General features: G+C 39.5%; 1 protein-coding gene across 14 annotated transcripts in view; it reads left to right on the forward strand.

Moving 5' to 3' along the window:
* ZNF536 (zinc finger protein 536) overlaps nucleotides 1–20,232 on the forward strand; it is a 615,457-nt gene that overhangs the window by 242,175 nt on the left and 353,050 nt on the right. The window lies entirely within an intron of this gene.

Raw genomic sequence — 20,232 nt, forward strand, 5'->3', positions numbered from 1 at the left:
TATCAAAGTATCTACTTGGATTAAAAATAATTAGCCTTTTAAGTGAAGATGAGGACAGAAGGGCAAGGTGGCAGTTTGTTTGAGAGACCTAGAGGTTATAAGGTCCTGCAAGCTAGATATGATGAAGAATATGATCTCATGCTACATTCAAAAGAGGTGACAGTGCTTCTGTGCTCTTCCCTGGTCACACAACATCTGAAGCATTGAATTCTGGGACCTGTGTTTTGGGATGAATTGACAAGCAGGAGCAGACCTAGAGGAGAAGGACTAAGATTGTGAAGGACTTAAGATCGTGACACATGAAGATTAGTTTAAAAAACAACAACAAACAACCCAGGGATTTGTAGAATAGAGAAAAGAAGGTTTGAAGGGGAGGTGAAAACAGACTTCATCAATTGGAAAGGTAGAGGAGGGCACAATGGTAAAGAACAGGGACTTACTCTGCTTTGTCACAGAAGACAGTAATGGGGGAAGTTACAAAGACGAAAATTTAGGATCTATAGAAGGAAAAAACTTTCTAATATTTAGAGCTGTCCACAAATGGCAAAGGACCACCTGGGGAAGTAGTGATCTCTTCAAGCCAAATTGGTAGGATGACTTCTCATTATTATGTTGTGTTGTGTTATGTTGTATTGTATTACATTATATTGTAATATATTGTATTATAAGCAGCTTGGTGTCCTAGTAGTTAGAGTGTTGGGCCTCAGGAACACCTGAGTTCAAATTCTGTCTCGTGAGCCATGTGAAACTAGACAAGTCATTTAACCACTGCCTGCCTCACTTTCCTCATCTGTAAAATGTGAATAGTAATAGCACATATCTCCCTTGGTTGTTGAGGGGATAAAATAAGATAAAATTTATAAGGTACTAAGCAAATCTTAAAATTCTGGATAAGTGTTAGCTATTATTATTGTAGAGAAGAATTTTCTTCACATAGAGGTAGCCACAGAGGTATTTTCTAACTCTTAAATTCTGTAATTCTTTGATTTTATGAAAAGCCAGTCTTTATGTAATACCTCAAAATTCTCACAGGACATTGTATCCATTATCTCATTTGAGTCTCACAGTAATCCTATGACCTAAGTGTCACAGGTGTTATTATCCCCATTATACAGAGAAAGACACTGAGGCCTAGAGAGGTTAAGATGACTTTCCCAAGGTTACATGAGTGGCAGACCCAGGCCTATGTGACCAATTAATCATAAAAAGAAGATATTGTGTTGCCCTGGAAGTCAATATCAGACTTTTTGATAGCCTGAATGTTTTGTAACCCTATCTTTATACAACCTTGGGACTGTGAGAGCTAGGAATTACCTGTCTCTTACCTCCATCCCTCTCCACAGTTCCCCTGCTCCTCCCCCCCCCCCCAAGCTGTATGTTTTTAGCCAATGTGGGCCATTGCTAAATCTGGTCTGTTATAGCTCTGATTAAGCTATGCCCCTATTCTTAGATTTAGAAAGGGTAATAGGAGGACCATGACCCAGGTCCTCTGACTCCAAACTAGCCAAGGCTCATTGCAGTGGGAAATGAGGTTGGGGAAGTAGGAAATGATGCCAGAATGACAGGAGAAAGTCATATTTTGGAGAGATTTGAGTACTAGACTAAGGAGTTCAGACTTCCTGTAGCTGGAAGCAGGGAACCAAGGGAAATATTTGAGCAGAGAGTAAAGAGTCTCTGCCTAGTTCGCACGGAAAGATCACATCTTACCATAAAATGGGGTACAGCTTAGGCAGGGCCACAGCAGGGCAGATTCAGTGACGGTCTACATTAGTGACAATCATACCACTCCAGGGGGTTGGGGCAAAGGCAAGGGGCAAATTACAAAGAAATGTAATTCCTGACTCTTACAGTCCCAAGGTTGTATAAAGCTAGGATTTCATAACATGCAGGCGTTTAAAAAGCCTGCTACTGACTTCCACAGCAATAAAATATATGCTGTTTATGAGTAATTAACCACTTCTAGAAAAGAGCTCGATTCTGTTAAATTTATGAGCCTCTTTGATTTATGCATTTCATGGGAGTAAGTCATGTTCTATCACATCACTCTGGTGTCATCTGATGAAAATCAAAGGCATTCCTTTTCTGTCCCTTTGGTCTTTGATGGGGGGTAGACTGGTCCTTTTCAGGTTCGCCACTTTTTTCTGTTCAGGAAGTTGGATTTTGTTGGTTGGTTTGTTTGTTTTTTTATCCCAAAGCATTTTAGCACTTTAGTCAGTCCACAGTCATTTATCAAGGGCTACTATGTGCCAGATACTTTGCTAAGCCCTTAAACTTATTTCCCTTCTACTTCTGAGCATGCATCAGGAGCCTAGTGGGACTTTGCCATCTGCAGATGGTGCAGATGGCAGCCCCTACTGTGTGCCGCAAACATGCTAGGCCTTTTGAGAGATATTAGACAAAGTATATGACTTAGCTAGAGGGGCAATACACAGCAAATTTGACATGGTGGTATGTAACTGAGTATAGGTTTAGATTAATATATAAAATAGAAAGTAGTAACAGGAATAACAGGTATATAGTGCATTACAAAGGTTTACAGACCACTTTCCACATGAGCTTCAGAGAGGCAAAATGATTGCCCCCATAACATTAAACAAGAGGTTCAATAGGAAGTGGTTGATAGCCAGACTCAGAGTCAAAAAGACCTCTGTTTAGGTCCAGCTTCGTTCACAGACTGGTTTTGTGACCCTGAGAAACTCACTTAATTTCTCATTCCCTACTTCAGTTTTTGTTCTCTTGTTTCAGTTATGTCCGACTCTTGGTGATCCCATTTGGGGTCTTCTTGGCAAAGATACTAAAATGGTTTGCCATTTCCTTCTCCAGCTTGTTTTAGAGATGAGGAAACTGAGGCAAACAGAATTAAGTGACTTGTCTAGCTAGTGAGTATCTGAGGCCAGATCTGAATTCATGAAGATGAGTTTTCCTGAATCTGAGATGAGTGTTCTATTCACTGAGCTGCCTAGCTGCCTTGTCTGTTGCCTCTTAGCATCTAGTTAAAAAGAGTAACTCATTAAAAAACAAAGCTACTAAATGGCATGCTTCCTTCCCCCTGGTAGATACACTCCAGGGGTATGGAGATTTGGGGAGGAACCAGTCAATCAGAGAGAGAGAGAGAGAGAGATGCCACAGGGGTGGAGGGTACTTCCAATGAGAGAAGTAGTCCAGCAGTGGAGTGAGCTTTCAGGTTGAAGAAGATTCTATGGCATAGTAGAGAAAGTCCTGAGGGGATGAGTCAGAACTGCATCCTGGAGAGGGATGAAGGTAACAGGCAGGGTATCCCAGGAGCACTAACCCCCAGGGATCTAATGTCCAAAGTCTAAGATCTCTTCTCTGACCCTGCAAATTGAATTAGACTTTGAAAAGTTGATATGAAGTACTTTTTGTACTGCCGCCAGAATTGGTGGTTACATATATGGCTGAAGGTAGAATAGAAACATGGCTGTATTCATAACAAAATGATGAATTTTCTGCTTATAGCTGAAATGACCTTCAGTTCTGCTAATCACTGGGCATAATTATGTTCTTATCAAATGTGAAAATTCTGTGTTTGTCACAGAACCTGAAATAAGAATACACTATATGCTTCTGGGTAACGTTGTTGTCTTCAGCTTTCATAAATTGACTTTTAAATGCCATTTGCAGATGGTTTCTATCCTACCTACAAGCTGTGTTATTCAAGTTTAAAAGATAGCAAGGACTTCATAAAGACCGAGAATTAAGGATGTTTGCTTGTGCTACAAGGTGACAGAGTTGGGAAATTGGCACCTAGTCCTTAACCATAAAATACAGACCTTGCAGGGGCCAGATCATGCCGGGTATGGATATGGATCAAGTCACTAATAGCATTTCCTCCCACGCAAAGGAAAATCACATTAATTGCTTCATTTTTTAACGTTTCCCCTGGTGTATGGCATCAGTGATATTTAGCTTGGGCATTTTTTTAGGTGATTGGTGATGACTTGGAAGGGGAACTCTGCTGGTGAGTTTCTCACTCAGCAGGAAGACTTAAAAAGAGTTGAAACAATGGAAATAGAAACAGAGAACCACCTAGTCCCAGAGCTGGAAAGAAAGACCCTAAAAGGATCATCTTCTCATTAAACTCCAATGGCTCCCTATCATTTCTAGGATCAAAAATAAATTCTACTTGGCATCTATTACTTCACAACCTGGTCCCGACCTATTTTTCTAGTGTTATTACTCATGATTTCCCCATCATTCTCCCCAAGGTTCAGTCAAACTGGGCCTTCGTAGTCTTCCTCATACATGGCACTCCTTGTGTCCTTGCCATACCTTTCACAGGCTATCCCCCAGGCCTGGAATGCACCCCCTCCTTACCTCCATCTCCTAGAAACTTTAGTTTCCTTCAAGATTTAGCTCAAGATCTACCTTCCACATAAGGCCTTTACTCATATCCCTAGATGTTAGTTCCCCCAACCCTAATCATTTGGTATTGATTTATATCCATTTCTTATATACCTCCATATATGTATTATCTCCATATTATATATTATCTCCACTGGTTTATATCTATTTTGTATGCACCTACATATATTACGTAGTATCTCCACCAGTAGAACTTGAGTCTTGAAAGCAGGGACTGTTTCAGTTCTGTATTTATATCCCTAGCATTTACCTATTATAGATCCTGACAAGTAGCCAGAGCTTAATAAATGCCTGTAGTTCATTGATCAGATCTGATCCAACCCCTCTTTCATTTTTTCAGATAATGAAACTGAGCTTCAGAGAAGGCAATGACTTGCCCAAAGTCACACAATGAATTAATAATGTCAGATGGAGGACAGGTCACAGATTGTGCTCACACTCACCTCTATGTTAATGAGAGTTGTGATCCAGAGCTCAAGAGGTAGAGAAGGAAGAGGAGGTGGGATTGTTACTTTAGAGGGGTAACATACTAACCCCATTAGCAACCATTAGGATCATAGTGTTGATTAGCTGATTAGCTCACAGAAAATAGGAATGGAAATGGGACTGGAATGAGTGGAAACCCAAGAAGCTTCCTCCTTCTCCTCTTCTACAAATGCCATAATGATTGCACCTGAACACCCTCATTACTGGCCATAAGGATAAAATGGAATGAGTGCTTTAAAATATGACTGGGGAGAGGGAAGGTCAGTGTTCCTCAGGCAGGCAGGTCCAGTAAAAAATCCTTGACTTCAACATTTTGTGTTGGGCTGGCTGTGGAATATACCCTGTGTTGTTTTTTGTTTTGCTTTGCTTTGTTTTTTTTTTTTTTCCAAGAGCTGAGACCTGTAGTCTCAGGTGCATTTGCTTTGGTTCCTGAATAATTAGAAAGTGTCCTTTCCACCCACATATTATTTCTGCACTCAGGGCTCATGGTACACTTGGTTTTTGCTTCTAGATGACATTCCCCATGCGACAAAGGCTCTTTTCCCTGGGCAAACATGTTCAATCTTCTCCATATATTATAGAACAGACGAAAGATGATTCTTCTCTCTTTAAGCAACCTGTTTACTGGAAAATTAGGCTCTTTTTTTCCCCCTTCCTTCCTGCACTTTCATTGGAAATTTGTCTCCGTCCCCTGAAATCCATCTATTTATTGCAGTGACACCTACTGCTGAGAGAGCTGATCCACAGCAGGCTCCCTTACTGTTAAACTTGGCCAACAAGCAGCTCATGACTCAACCAGCAGATGTTTCTGCCGTTTAGGTCAAAGGGAACTTATGGACCAGTTTTTGCTCTTCTCCCAGAAGTCTGTGCCAGGGAAGTCAATGCCAGGCACAGACAGTTGACCTGTGTAGTAACAAGAGGAACTGAACCGGGGCCCCAAGGACCAGAAAAGACTAAAGCTAGAGCCTGCTGAGCTCTCTCGATTGGCCGCCATCCAATAGCTGCCGACAACTGAATATCTGATTGTATGCCTGGATTTTTATTTTTTTTTTTGGGGTAATGATTTTGTGCACTTATTTGATGATTTGTATCCAAGCTTATGTCTCTGACAGGTGCCCCTGTGAACAGAATCTCACTGGGCCATCTTCTATGAATATTTCAAAATCAGCCTGACTTTGATCCCTGTTGCATATGTGCATTTTACATTATATTTAGACTTGCACCAAATCACATTTGAGGCCCATGTGAAATGGAAATAAGCATGATCCTATAGTCCAGTGGCATTCAGATTTCAATTGTTTTAATCAGAGGTAAAATGGGTTATAAGGTCCCCCACTCAGCCCTTCCCTCCCATTTTATCTCTATGGCCAGGCATTTGTAGAAGAGGAGGGGGAGGCTTCTTGGGTTTCCAAGGCTTCAAGGTAGCATCTTTTTCCAATACTGCACTGTAACAGGCAGCCTCGCCATGTTAATAGGAGATTAAATATCCAACTTTCTGCCACAACAAAATTTATTTAAAAAAAAAAAAGATAGAGAAAGGGAGTCAGCCAGAAGAAAATAATCAATATGCTTCATGATAACTGCTAGTATCTTTTTCAGTTTTGCAATATAATATTAAAGGTGGGTCATTCATTAAAAGCTCACTTTTGCTGCTTTCCCAGATGGGGTGGACACAGCATAGATAAATCAATTACACTGAATTAGGAGATATTTCCTGCAAAAGATTGTTCAGGCTGGATAGAATGGGAACACTTTTTTATCACCTGAATTGTGGGAAGAAAAAAAAAGTTGTGATGTTTCTTTAAAAAATGACTTTCTGTTCAATGATGTTTCAGTCGTAAAGAGCATCCTTTATCCCAGGTTCCAGTGCCTAGAACCTCCCTGCTATGGCTCAGCTACCCAGAAAGGAGGTGGGGTGAGAAAAAATGGCTTCCTTAAAGTCAACATGATTCTTCTATTCATTGCATGGGGAGGCTTAAAAATAGGAGCTGCATTTCTCAGATGCTCAACTTTTATCCCAACCATTTGCTTCCCCGGTTTACTTAATCTTCTGTGACCCACATACACACATGGTCTATGGCCGAAAAGACATTCTGTTCAGCTGTTCACCAAATCGCAATACCCACGACTGATTACATGGCTGGCTTTTGAAATTGGCTCTTTATTGAATTTTACAAATGATGCAAAACCTGCATATGCCATGGGCCGTGACTTTGAGTAGAGTAGAGAGGTTATAGGAGATCTCTGAGGTAAGATAGGGAGAAATCTAAAATCCCAGCATCCTGTCCCATCCTCTTGACATGCCTGTATATGAAGATGGGTAAAAGCATGTTAGGAAACTATTGGCTCCCCAGGATTGGAATGAGAGGCAAATGCCTCATTAACTTCATATTAAAAGGGACCAATCAAATAATCAGTCAGAAAGCATTAGACACCTACTATGTGCTTTTTGCTGTGTTTGGTTTTGAGTAATTCAGTTCAGCAGCTCTTTATTGAGCATTTAGCCTATGCCAGGCACCCTGTTAGACTCTAAGGACACAAAAATGAAAATGCACTAATAAGTCAATCAATCATCAACAAGCATGTGTTAAGTACCTTCTGTGTACCAGACTTTCTGCTAATCCCTGGAGCTACAAATACCAAGAATGAAACAAATGTTATTTTGCTTAGAGTAGGGTTGGGAAGCATAACAGGTATATAGATAAGCAAATACAAGAACACTTAAGGACTGGGGATGGATGAAGTCAAGAAAGGCTTTTTATGACCTTTGAGTTGAGCCTTGAAGGGAGTTAAAGATTCCAAGAGGAGGAGCTGAGGATGTATTCTATTTAAGGCACGGTAGTCACCCTGTATGAAGGTAAGAGATGGCATATTGAGTTTGGAGAACAGTTGGTAGTCCAGTTGGGCTGAAGATAGAGTAGATGAAAGGGAGTATTATGAAAGAACTCTGGAAAGGTAGAAGGGAACCAGGTTGTGGAAAAAATTTTTTTTTTAATGAAAATTTTTGAGAGTTGAAGCAACATGGCCAGATTATTGTTTTAGGAATATTAAATCTCCACTTTTAGAGTAGTGCATCTCAACCTTTTTAGTCTCAGGATCCTTTTACACTTTAAAAATTAATGAGCAACCCCCCTGACCCAAAAGAACTTTTGTTTATGTGGATAATATCCAGGGGTATGCTGGGAAATGTTTAACAATTGGATCTCCCCCACCAAAAAAGTATCCATAACACATTCTGAAATTTAATCTGCATAATTATCACTCTCTCAAATCTAGACAATCAACAAAACAAGAAACCAAGCCCTGATTTGTAGCTTTAGATGATTTCTGAAGTAAAGGTTCACACTAAAATTTTAGCAATCAGCTTTTAGTGGTCTGAGTTGACTTCAGTATATCCCTAGATATCTATCAATATTTATTGTATTAGAAATGAAATTTTTGGTATTATTAATTAAATAGTTTTGACTTCCTAGATCCCCTGGAACACTCTTGATGACTCCTAGGGTTCTCTAGATCTTTGAGAGCTATAGCATAAAGTACAGAATGAAGAAAGGAGAGAATGAAATCAGGGGAACCAATTTAGAGTCTATTGAAATGATCTAGATGAGATGTGATAAAAGACTGAACTAGGATAGTGGCCATGTGAGTGAACAGAACGGTACACATGACAAAACAGTTCTCTTGGTTGAATAGGTAGACTTGAATTTTGAAGGAAGAGGAATAGTCAAGGATAACTGAAATTGAGCACATAGGTGTCTAGAAGGATAGCTGTCCTACTGATGGAAATAAGGACATGAGGAGGAGAGATGGGTTTGAGAAAAAACTTAAGGAATTACATGTTTTAGTCTATTGAGTTTGGAATATACACAGGACATTTAAGTGGAGATGTATTGTACTGTATTATTGTAGATGTATAGCAGGCAGAATTCAGAAAAGAGATTAGGACTGGGAATAGAGATTACAGAGTCAACTTCACAGAGATGATAATTGAATCTGTGGTAGCTGAGGAGATCAACAAGAGAAAGAGTGTAGAGAGAAAGAAGAGAAAGCCCAGGACCCAGCTTTTGGGGATACCCACACTGATGGGTAGCACATATATGATGAACTATCAAACAGGAAGGAGAAATGGGCAAATAAAAGCAAACCAAGAGAAGGGCAGTATCATGGAAGCCAAGAGAGGAGAATATTCAGGACGTGGGGATGGAAAAGAGTGTCAAAAGCTTCAGAGAGGTTAAGTAGGAGGAAGACTGAGAAAAGGCCATTGTATGTAGCAGTTAAGAGGTTTTTGATACTTTACAGTAGAGAGAGAGAGTATTTCTCTTGGTTGGAGTGGGGTCAGAAACCAGTTTACAAGGGATTAAGAAGTGATGTAGGTATCAAGGTGAGAAAATGAAGGGGACAGTTATAAATTCTTTCCAGCAGTTTGACTGTAAAAGGAAGAAATCGGCTATAATAGCAATGCCCACAACTGTAAGGTCATGTGAAAATGGGTTGTGTTTTTTTTTAAAGAATAAGGGACATCTAGACATGGTTGTAGATAGCAAGGAAGAAGCCAGAGAATAAGAAGTGACTGAAAATGGAAGAAGGGAAATGATTTAGGGATGAGATCCCAAAAGGTGTGGAAAGAAAGGAGATCAAGAGCACAGGTTGTCCTTGTTAAAGAGAAGGGCCACCTCATCTTTAGAGGATGCAGCAAAGGAGAAATTGGGTGAGGGAGTGACATACATGGTTTGGGGGCATCTGGAATGGGGGTGAAGAGGAAGATCATAAAGGGACCTCTATTTTCTCAATAAAGCCATAGAAAAAACTTCTTCTAAGAGTAAGTGGATGGTATAGGGAACTTGGGGAGAAGAGAAGGTTTAGAATATTGCTGTTGAAATTATAATAAAAATAATTGCTAATCAAGTTAAATCAATTTATCAATTTATTATACATATTTGCTAAATGCTTACTGTGTTCCAGATACTGTGTTAAGCATCAAGGATAAAAATAGAAGGAAAAGACAAATAGTTTGTGCCCTCAAGTACCTTACATTCTAATAGGGGAAGACAACACATAAAAGGTGTTGAAAAGAGGGAGGAGAGGTAAGGTACTTGCAAGGGAGCATTCTTATAGTGCTTTAAGGTTCACAAAATGGTTTACATGTATTATCTCATTTAATACAACCCTGTGAGATAGGTGTGATGACTGTTCCCACTTTACAGATGAAGAAAGTGAGACTGAGAAAGGTGGTGACTTGTCCAAGGTCACTTAGCTATAGAGTATTTGAGACAGGATTAGAACTCAGCTCTTCCTAACTCCAGGTCCAGCACTTTATCCACTACACCATTTGAGGCAGGACCAAGGGGAGGGTTTGCTCGCTTTTTTTTGGGGGGGGGGGGTCTTTTTGCTTGTTTTTAACAGTAGGGCATTCTTAAAGGTTACAGCAGGACAGAAAGGCAGAGGTAGCCATTAGCTTTGGAAGTGTAGGACTGAGGTGGCTAGGGACAAGGGAGAGGTAAGAGGTTAGAAGGGATTTTGGCCCTAGCAGATACGCACAGAGATAAGAAGGGCAGCAGTGGGGAGGTTTCCTACCATAGGACCTAGTGAGAACCAGTGAACATAATTCCCCCTGACCACCTTTCACAGTCCTGTGATGACTGAGTGTAGGCTCAGAGTGAGGTTCAGCAGTTTTTCTGGCTCGAGAAAGGCTAAGCAAATGGAAAAGACCCTTTATCTGGGGTGGGGGGCAGGTGTAGAGGGAGAGAGTAGAGGTGGCAACTGGAGCTGGTGGCGAATTCTAGCCATAAACCTACATACTAATCATAGATTTGGAACTGGAAGGAACCTCAGAGGTCACCTTATCCAACTTCCTCATTTTACATATAGAGAAACTGAGGCCAAGCAGGGTTAAATGACATACCTAAGGTCACTAACTTCAGAGGCATTATTTAAACCCAGGTCCTCTAGAGTCAGTCATCTGGGTTGGCAAACAAGTGGTGTTCCCAGTAAAATTCAGCTCAGCCTCAATGCCCACAAAGTTCTGTCTCAAATACACTCTGAAATGGAGTAGGCACTAGGTGGTCCTGGTGCAGAAGTGCCCCCATTACCTTTAGCAGCCTGAGGCTCTGTTATAGTGGATGGTGCATTACACACCCAGTCAGCTAAGTCTGGGGTCTCATGCCAAGGCTGATATTTTCTTTGAATGTGGGTAAGTCATGTATTCTCTGAGCCCTGCTCACCCAGTCTATAAAAACGTGGAGCTTGGATCTCACGGCCTCTTCCAAAATCAAAATCTGTGATCCTCGATCCATGACCTGATTTGTGATGGCTTTCTGCTCCTTCTCCTCTCTAGATCCTTTTGCTCCAGTCGATCTTTTCTGGCCCTTGTTTTCCTCATCTGGAAAATGAGAGGGCTTAGACTAAAAACCCCCAGAAGTCCCCCTCCAGCTCTAAATCTTCTCTGTGATATAGCACTAAGTTCCTGCCCTCAAGGCATTTATAATCTAATAGGGGCAATAAGACCTACACACACATAAAGTATCTGGAGAGAGATATCGTATAATAAAGTTTTAAATACTTTGGTTATTTATAGAATAAAAATATAATAAGGTGCTAATGGTGAGTGTATAAAAGAGCCATGGTTGGTCTCCATTTAATCAGTGGCAGGTGTCCAAGAGGCCTAAACTGACAATTTTCCTTTGCCACTAGAATGTGCTATCTCCCTAGGCATAGCACTCAGAGGTTAAGGAGGGCTTGCATGAGGCCTCATTTCAAAGGATAAATCACAGACTGGTCTCTCATCTCATGCACCCAGTGCTAAGTACTTCCATTTTATTAAGCTCCCTGTGTCCTGGGCTGATTCTGCAAGCCAAGCACTGGATTCTTGTTGACAGCATCAGACACAGGGTAGAATAAAAGTGCCCTATATTTTTGCAGCCTTATAGGTAGAAGGCATAGCAGCAGATCCCAAGAGACTGCCACCTGTAGCAATATCCCAGCTTAACTCCATGATAAACGATGGGTTGCATTGATGGATTTGGTAGCAGGGGATGAAAGTAGCCTGAAACCAGTGTCATATTCAGCCTGTTCTTTTCTCCAGTTCCAAGGTTCTCTATGGCTGGTTGGATCCTTAGATTTAATCACCTGGTTGGATTTTTCCCTGTCTTAGTTGCAGAAGACCAACAGTGTGACTTCTTTTTCCTTCACGAAGGACATCAGGACAGTTTGTGGATGGGTCTCCTTTTTCTTTTGATATTCTTGGCATCAGATATTTTCAGTTCTTTCCCTTACCCCAATTTCAAAAAGATATCTCTTATTCTTTCATTACTTGAAGGTCTTCCGTGGAAAGGACCCTTTTCCCCACACTCCTCAGCTCCCTGTCCTCCCAACCCAATTTGTTTTTCTTCTCCTGTTCCTTACTTTTCCAAGGAACCTCTGCTCAGATAAAAGTCTGGACCATGTCTGATGAATTCACTTTGCACTGGTGAATTCATTTAGGACTTAGCGCAAAAATGGCTATACATCAATTAACAAGCATTAATTAAGTGCTGATTATATTCTAGGTGCCATGCTTGATACCAATGATACAAATACAAAAGTGAGATAGTCCCTGTCCTCAAGGAGCTTAAATCCTACATGCTTTTAATGACAGTGCCAGAATCTTTTCCTTTTGAGTTGTCCAAAAGGAAAATGGGATCCCTGAGGAGGTCATTGATTGTAGGATTATGGTTTTAGTGCTGGAAGTGGCCATCTATTTCAATCCCCTCATTTTACAGATTAGGAAATTCAGGTATAGAGAGGTTCAGTTACTTGTTCAAGGTCGCACTGATAGCTGATGATTCCCTCTCCTTGGAGGTCTTTGACCAGAGGCTGGGTGACCATTTCTCTATATGACAATAGGTATTCCTTTCAGATGTAGACTAGTCTCTGACATCTTTTCCAACTCTAAATTATGTGATTCTGTGATTCTTTAGAGTTAGGATGTTAGATTCCATTCTCAAACTTGGCTCTCCTAGTTGCAGAATCAACATACTACCCAGCTGGGCTTTAATACCATATTTGCATTAATGAATTCAGCCAAGATTTAACTATTTCTAGCTCTGTCTGATAGCATTGTCTACAAATCAGTCAAAGAAGAATAGGTCAACCATACTGCCCCACTGTTTATCTATTAATCATCTGGCAAATATACCACTCAGTACCCTCCCCACCTCAGTAATATTTGTGATGTAATTTGTTTGGATGTCCAAATGTCACCAACGTTGATTGTAAGAGATGAAAAAAATGTACTTGCTCAGCACACCAAGCTCTGGGCTAAAATGTAAGCATGAAATCTCTGGTTTATTTTTGTAATAATGTTTACAGCTGTTTAATGACCCTGAAAAGGTTCAGTAGTCTGGTGTTGTGTATTTCAGAACAGGAGTGTATTGTGCTTATAACAACCTTAAACAGTTTCAGCTGCAACAATAGAGAATATATATATATATATACACATACATATATATATAAAACATATATATTCATATATATTTAATAAAAATGCATTGTATTCTGGGTGAAGCCTGGTTGATGATTGGATGCTATGACTGACTAATAACACAGGGCAGGGTAGAGAGGTGGGAAGTACCAAGAGATTCACTGACTTTGAGGAAGGTGTCTTCTGACAGGAATAAATGGCAAAAGATTATTTCATTTACAATCCTCAGCGACATTTACAGCATCACCTTGTTTATTGAGCTCAGCCTCAACCCTCTCTTCACAGCAAAGGTGGGCAGCAAGAGCTCGGCTATGTCTCAGAAGCAGTACTTTCTCACTCACCTTGATAAAAAGGAATATTCATTTGGCTGTGCTCTGCTAGACAACAACCTTTGATCGAAAAAAAATTCAGCTGAAATGTTTATTTTGAAATTCATTTTATTTCCCAGCTATTCTTTTCAAGTTATAAGGATAAAACTTTTTTATGTGACTTACTGGCAAGACCTATATTTTTTGGTCTATTCATAAATATATATATATGTACATATATACACACATACACACACACACACACACACACACACACACACACACACACACATATATATATATTTCCAATTCCAGTGAAATGAAACCATGTTTTTGTGCTAAATTTGTTTAGGCTTGCAGCAGCTGGCATTTCTGGTGTCCTAATAGTTTTAAATTTCATTTCAAAGTTGAAAGATACAATTAAGTGCTCTATTGGAATAGTTAAGTGAAAACTTTTGTTATTGATATCACAGGAAATAGTCTCGGAGGCAGAAATGCAAAATCAAAATAACTATTAGCACCATCAAAGGCAGCTGAATGGCTCACTGTACCTTAAATGATGTGAAAGATGAGACAGAATGTATTTTGATAATATGTGTATCCAATGGTGGGTTACATAAGCTAAGAATACCCTCATGGAAATACGAAATTGTGCAGATCAAGTAAAAAACTGCTGTTACCTCTTTTTGGGGGGCTGGTTTCATTTTTGTTTTTCGTCTTTTATTCAGGGTCCCATCCCATTTGCTGGCACTTGGAAGGCATACATAAATTGCAAGTTTGTAGGCAGGTCCCTTTTGTAGTAGTATACTCCTGAGTATTTAGCCTAGGAATTGAACCCTGGTAATATCACCTTGATTCTGATAAATGCTTGAGTGTATCCTAGCATTTTGGCAATAAATGAAGTGTTTAGGGACGCAGCTAGCCCTGCTGCAAACCTGGTGTTGAACAACTCTCATTACAGAGTTTCCTTGTTTCAGTGAGAGAGATGTATTATGTATCATGGTGGACTTGGAGGATATGATTTGATAGTTGTTATGAACATTTCTCTCTAGAATCCTAGGATTTAGATCTGGAATAAATCTAAAAGTCATTTAGTCAAAAAATCCCTTTTTTTCCTGAGGAAATGAAAACTCAGAGAGGGAACTTACCAAAAATCACATACGTTGTAAGTAACCAAACTGGTAAAGGAATTCAACATAGGAGTGATTTAGAGCTAGCTGAAAGGATCCCCCTACTCCCCCCTCCCTTGTTTAACAAGTGAAAAAAATGAGACTCCAGAAGGTTGTGACTTTGAAGATTACATGGGACCCTACACATAGCAGGTAATTTATAAGTATTTATTGAATGAATGAACTGCCCATTCCAAATGAGATGTTTAGCATTAGTATTTGACCTGGCATCTTATTTGAACCATTGGCTTATCATAGATTTAGTGCCGGAAGGTAACTTTATGTACCATTCCTTTGTTTTTACTGATGAGTCCCAGAACTGTAAAGTAGTTTGTCTAGGGTCGTGGAGGTAGTGAGTATCTGAACTAGAATTTGAATCCATGGCAGAACCACAGAATTTTAGACTCAGAAGGGACTTTAGTGCCCAACTAGTACAATCCATAACTAAAAAGTATCTCTATTATATCCAACAAGTGGTCAGCTAGCCTCTGCTTAAAGATGCTCGATAAAAGGAAACAGCTCATTCTATTTTTTTTATTATTATTATCTCTAATTGTTAGGAAGTTTTTTCTCCTGACATCAAGCCAAATTTTCCTCTTCATGAGATCTCTCCATTCCTCCTTGTTTTGTCCTTTGAGGTCAAATAGAGCAAGACTCGTTGTTGTTTCTTCTTCATTCTCAAAAAGGACCATGACATCAGGAAAGGTGTTGCCATGACTTGCAAATTGAATTGGATTTAAGTGAGGCAGGGCTGTGCAAAGTCACTAGCCTCACTTTCTCCTCTGGAGCCATCTGGATCTGATGGCAAGATATAGATCAGGACAACTGGAGATGGGCCCCAGGGCAAGTCTAATGACTTTTCTACAGGAAAGGCCTTCAATATGTTAAGACAGTTATTATATCCCCACCAAGTCTTCTCTCCTCCAGGTCAAACATCCTTAATTCCCTCCACTGATCCTCCTGTGCCAGGGATTCAATACCCTTCACCACTATAGTGTTGGGAAGTGGACACTATGCTCTAGCTGTGTTCTGAGCAGGAACAGAGTACAGTAAAACTGGCACTCCCTTATTCTTAGAAGCCATGCCTTTTTTAATGCAGTCAGTAACTCAAGCCAACAAGCCTTTTATTAAGTGCCTATTGTGAGCCAGGAACCATACAAGAGTATGAGGTTTGGGGGATCTTTTTTTTTTTGACTGCTGCCTAACCCTTCTATCTCATATTGAGCACGCAGTCTACTATAATCCCTAGATCTTTTTCAGATAAATTTCTGTCCAATCATATGTTTGTAGAATTGATTTTTTGAACTCGTGTCCATGTGAGACTTGACATGTACCCTCTGAATTTCATCTTATTAGCTTCATCCCAATGCCTGAGTCTAGCCCATGAAGATCTTTTAAAATCCTGGCTCTTCATTCGGGGTGCTTCATATGTCTTCCAACTTTGTGTCATCTGCAGATTGATGACCATAGCATTTACGTCATGATTCAAATTATTGATAAAAATGTTAAACAGAATATGGCTAAGTACAGGTCCCTGGGGCTTTGATCTAGAGACCACGCTGAACCATTAAGGACTGCTCTTTGAGTATAACCATTAATAATCCATCTAACTCTGTTATTACCTAGTCTGCATTTCCATCTTTTCCACAAGAATATCATGAGGTATTTTATTAAATGTTTTGTTAAATTCTAAGTAATCTATATTTATGGCCTTCTTCCGATTTACAGGTTTAGTAACTGTCAAAAAAAAAAAGGAAGGGAGGGAGGGAGGAAGGAAGGGAGGAAGAAAGGAAGGATGGAAGGAAAGATGGAAGGAAGGAAGGAAGGAAGGAAGGAAGGAAGGAAGGAAGGAAGGAAGGAAATTTAGTGTGCTGAGAGCTGTTTTTGAGAAACCAAAGTGGCTCTGTAGTCATCTCTTCCTTTTCTAAATGTTGACTAACCATTCTCTTGCCAATTTTTGCTAGGATTTTCCCAGGAATCCATGACAAGCCTACTGGTCTACAGTTTCCAAACTGAAATTTGCCCCTCTTTTAAAAATTGAATTAAAATGTGGGCAATATTTCTTCTTCTCCAATGCTGCAGGACTTTTCCCTTTTCCCACAGACTTTTCAATATCATCAACCACATCTTCTTGTACTTTCTGTACAGGAGGTGCAGTTCATGTGGTCCAGGTGACTTGACTTGATATGAGGCAGTTTGGTGCTCTCTTAACTTATCTTGGGTATCAATTCCCCATTGGCAATTTTTACTCTGTTGTTCTCAGGGCAAAGATCATTCTCATTGGAAGTGAAGATGGAAACAAAGAATTGATTACTACTGTCTTTTCTCTACCATGGTCCCATCAAACTCTGAAGAGTTTTCTTCTTATTATTTTTTAATTTTCTTACTCTAAATCCAGTGTTCTTCCATTACACCAGCTCAGTAAAACCAAATCAGATGACCCTGATTAGCTTTGGAGACTAAAAAAAGAAAATACTATACCTGAAAAGAATCTGAATAATCTTTACCTAGAACTTACTGGCTGAAATATTGCCTTGTTCAATATGAATGGGAAAATTCAATTCAATTCAACAAACTCTTTTAAAAAAGCAACCATTATGTACAAGGCCCCATGGTGGTGGTGGGGGATGCAAAGAATCAAAAATAAAATGTAATCTCCACTGCCCTCAAGGAATATGTAGTTCACTGGGCATAATTAGTTCATTAGTAAGTAAAAAATATCAGTTAATAAGAATTTATTAAATCCCTTCTACATTCTAGAATTTGTGCTAGGTGCTTTGAATAAAAAGACAAACGTGGAACTGTTCTTGCCCTCAAGGAGCTTCTATCCTCATATAAAGTAATTTGGAATCAAAAGAGCTTTAATAACTGGGATAACTAAGGGAGGCTTCACTGAAGAGGTGGCACCTGAACTGAGACTAGAAGGAAGATAAGAATACTAAAAGTTAAAAATTTGCAGGTAATACATTCTAGGCATAAGAGTGGCTCATGTAAACGTGTGGAGGCGATGGTGTTCAAGTGGGGAATAACTAATAGACTTGATTGTCTGAATAGTATTACAAAGGTGGGTAAGAGCCATATTGTGGAGGACCTTAAAATTCAACCTGAATTTCTTTTTATTTTAGAAAAATAAATTTTGTTTTACTTTTTGTTTTAGAAAGCAATTATTTTCATTCAAATAAAATTTTCATTTCATTTGAAATTCCATCTTTGTTTTTGTTCCCTCTTGCTGAATTTGAGTTATTTCATAAACATCAACCTGAAAGTAGCTAATCTTCCCATCTTCTTGTCTTTTGTTTAGACCAGTTGGGCAGTACTTTGAGATAGGGTCCCAAAATAAATGTGTTGCCTTGACTCTTTTCAAAATTTTAGGAAGGTGGTTGGGTGGAATTCTGAGGAATTCTATTTGGCTTCAGGGTTCATTCTCATCCCAGTTTGCTCAAGAGAGAACCTGGGGGTTGAATTGAGGACTTCTACTCAAAGGAAAGAGTAAAGTATCTCCATTCCCTGATGAGGGTGCTTCAAGTGTCCCCTAAAATGTAGGCATCAATCCTGCCCAAGCAGTCCCTGTTTTTCAAGGTACGTACCTACCCCTAACACCTAATTCTACTGGAGATTTGTTATTTTGTAAGTGAGGGGGTAAATGATTCATTTCTGATATTGTTGGCAAGTAGACATAGAATTTAAACTTTTATCACTGCCCTGCCTGCACCCCTCCCCCAAGATTCTGGCTCTGAGACTTCTTTAACATTAGCACGTGTGTACATTTTCTCCTTCTTATCATCATGTATACCCATTTATTTTTATATCCAGGATCACACCTTTTCTCTCTTCCAAAGCCAACCTGATTTTTTTTTCTCTATTGCCTTCTCCCTCCTCTTCAACCCCCTCCCCAAGATAGAAATCACAGCTTCCGACTTCCTGCCAAAGAAGCCAGGACTCCCCTTGGAGACCATCCATGTCATTCTTAGATTGCCTGGCGGGGGTCCCGGCAAAGCATGGAGTATGAGCCTCCCTCTGGGTCAAGTGTACTTCCTCCGGAGTCTGGCTTCATCCCCTGCGGGCCAGAGAGGGAGTCATTTGGTCCAGAAATCAGACGTGGCTATAGCTGACTGTCACTGCTGAGCCACCCGGCTAGCCAATGTATTTTAACATGGGAAGGAAAAAGACATTAATATGTTTGGTAATTCACTGGTAGCAAAAAAATATTTAGAAACTTAGGTGGAAGAGAGATCAGGAAATAGCAGTGAGAGATAAGATCTGGTTTTGTTAGGTTTTAAATCCACCTTCCCCACATGTTCTGTTTTTAGAAGAGATTTTTTCCCCCTTTCTGAGCTGTACGGATACAGTTTTCTTGCCTAGACTAGAGAGGTGGCAGAGAGAACTATTAAGGACAATTATGCAGACCAGCATTGAGCCTTTGTGTTTAACAAACAGCTTTGAGTTCTAATTTTCTGCAAAACACATACTGCAGGTACCATTTTTACTCATTACTGTAAATTGGGAAAGTTATTAAAAATGCTTAAACTTGGTGAGACTTCCTATGGCACCTTCCCTGGATTTTAATTGGTTTTTATCTAGTTCTATAAAAGAGCTCTTTAAACCAAATCAAAGCCCCTTACTTTGGATATCTTGCCAATGGGAGGACAGAGACAGTCCGCTGCATCTCATGAGTATTTTTTTTTTTTTTGCAACTCAAATGTGAGCATTCTCAGCAATCATTAAGATTCCAATGCAAGATAATTTATACTTCTTTTGATGGACTGAGTTTTAAAATGACACCACAACAATGTTTTGGAACACAAGGGTTAAATCTTAATCTCAGAGGTTTGCAAAGCTGCTAGTGGCAGTCTCCTTAAAATTTAATATACCTCGTTAATGCTTACTTGCAAACACTGAAGGATTTTTATGATTATAATCATGTGTTACAGCACCTAGTACTGTTTCTAAGCAGCATACTAATCAGCTTAATGAGATATTACTGCACTTTTTGTTGACTAAAGCAAAATCCCTTTTATTGTTCTAAAGCTTGTCCTTTACTTATTTTTTCCCCAAAACATTATCTTGTTTTATTGTAAGCCAGTAAATATCATGCCATCATTGGGTGTTTTTTTTTTTTTTTGGTCAAATCATAAAACTCCTGTCTTCATCTCAGAATGGGAAATGTGTTCGATGTAGTGAATGGAACCAAAAGTTATAAGTGGGATTCAATTTGGACTTTGAAGAAAAGAAAAGGGAAAAGGAAAAGAAAGAGAAAAGGAAAAAGAAAGAAAAGAAAAGAAAAGGGAAAGAAAAAAAAGAAAAGGAAAGGAAAAAAGAAAGATAAGAGAAAAGGAAAAGAAAGAAGAGAAAAGGGAAGGAAAGGGAAAAGGATAGAAAAGAGAAGGAAAGGAAAAGGAATGAAAAGGAAAAGAAACAATGAAAAGGA

Source organism: Petaurus breviceps, unplaced genomic scaffold (assembly GCF_028583685.1).
Source record: "Petaurus breviceps papuanus isolate PSGF00001 unplaced genomic scaffold, PetGlider_PUasm1.0 171, whole genome shotgun sequence".
Taxonomy (NCBI): domain Eukaryota; kingdom Metazoa; phylum Chordata; class Mammalia; order Diprotodontia; family Petauridae; genus Petaurus; species Petaurus breviceps.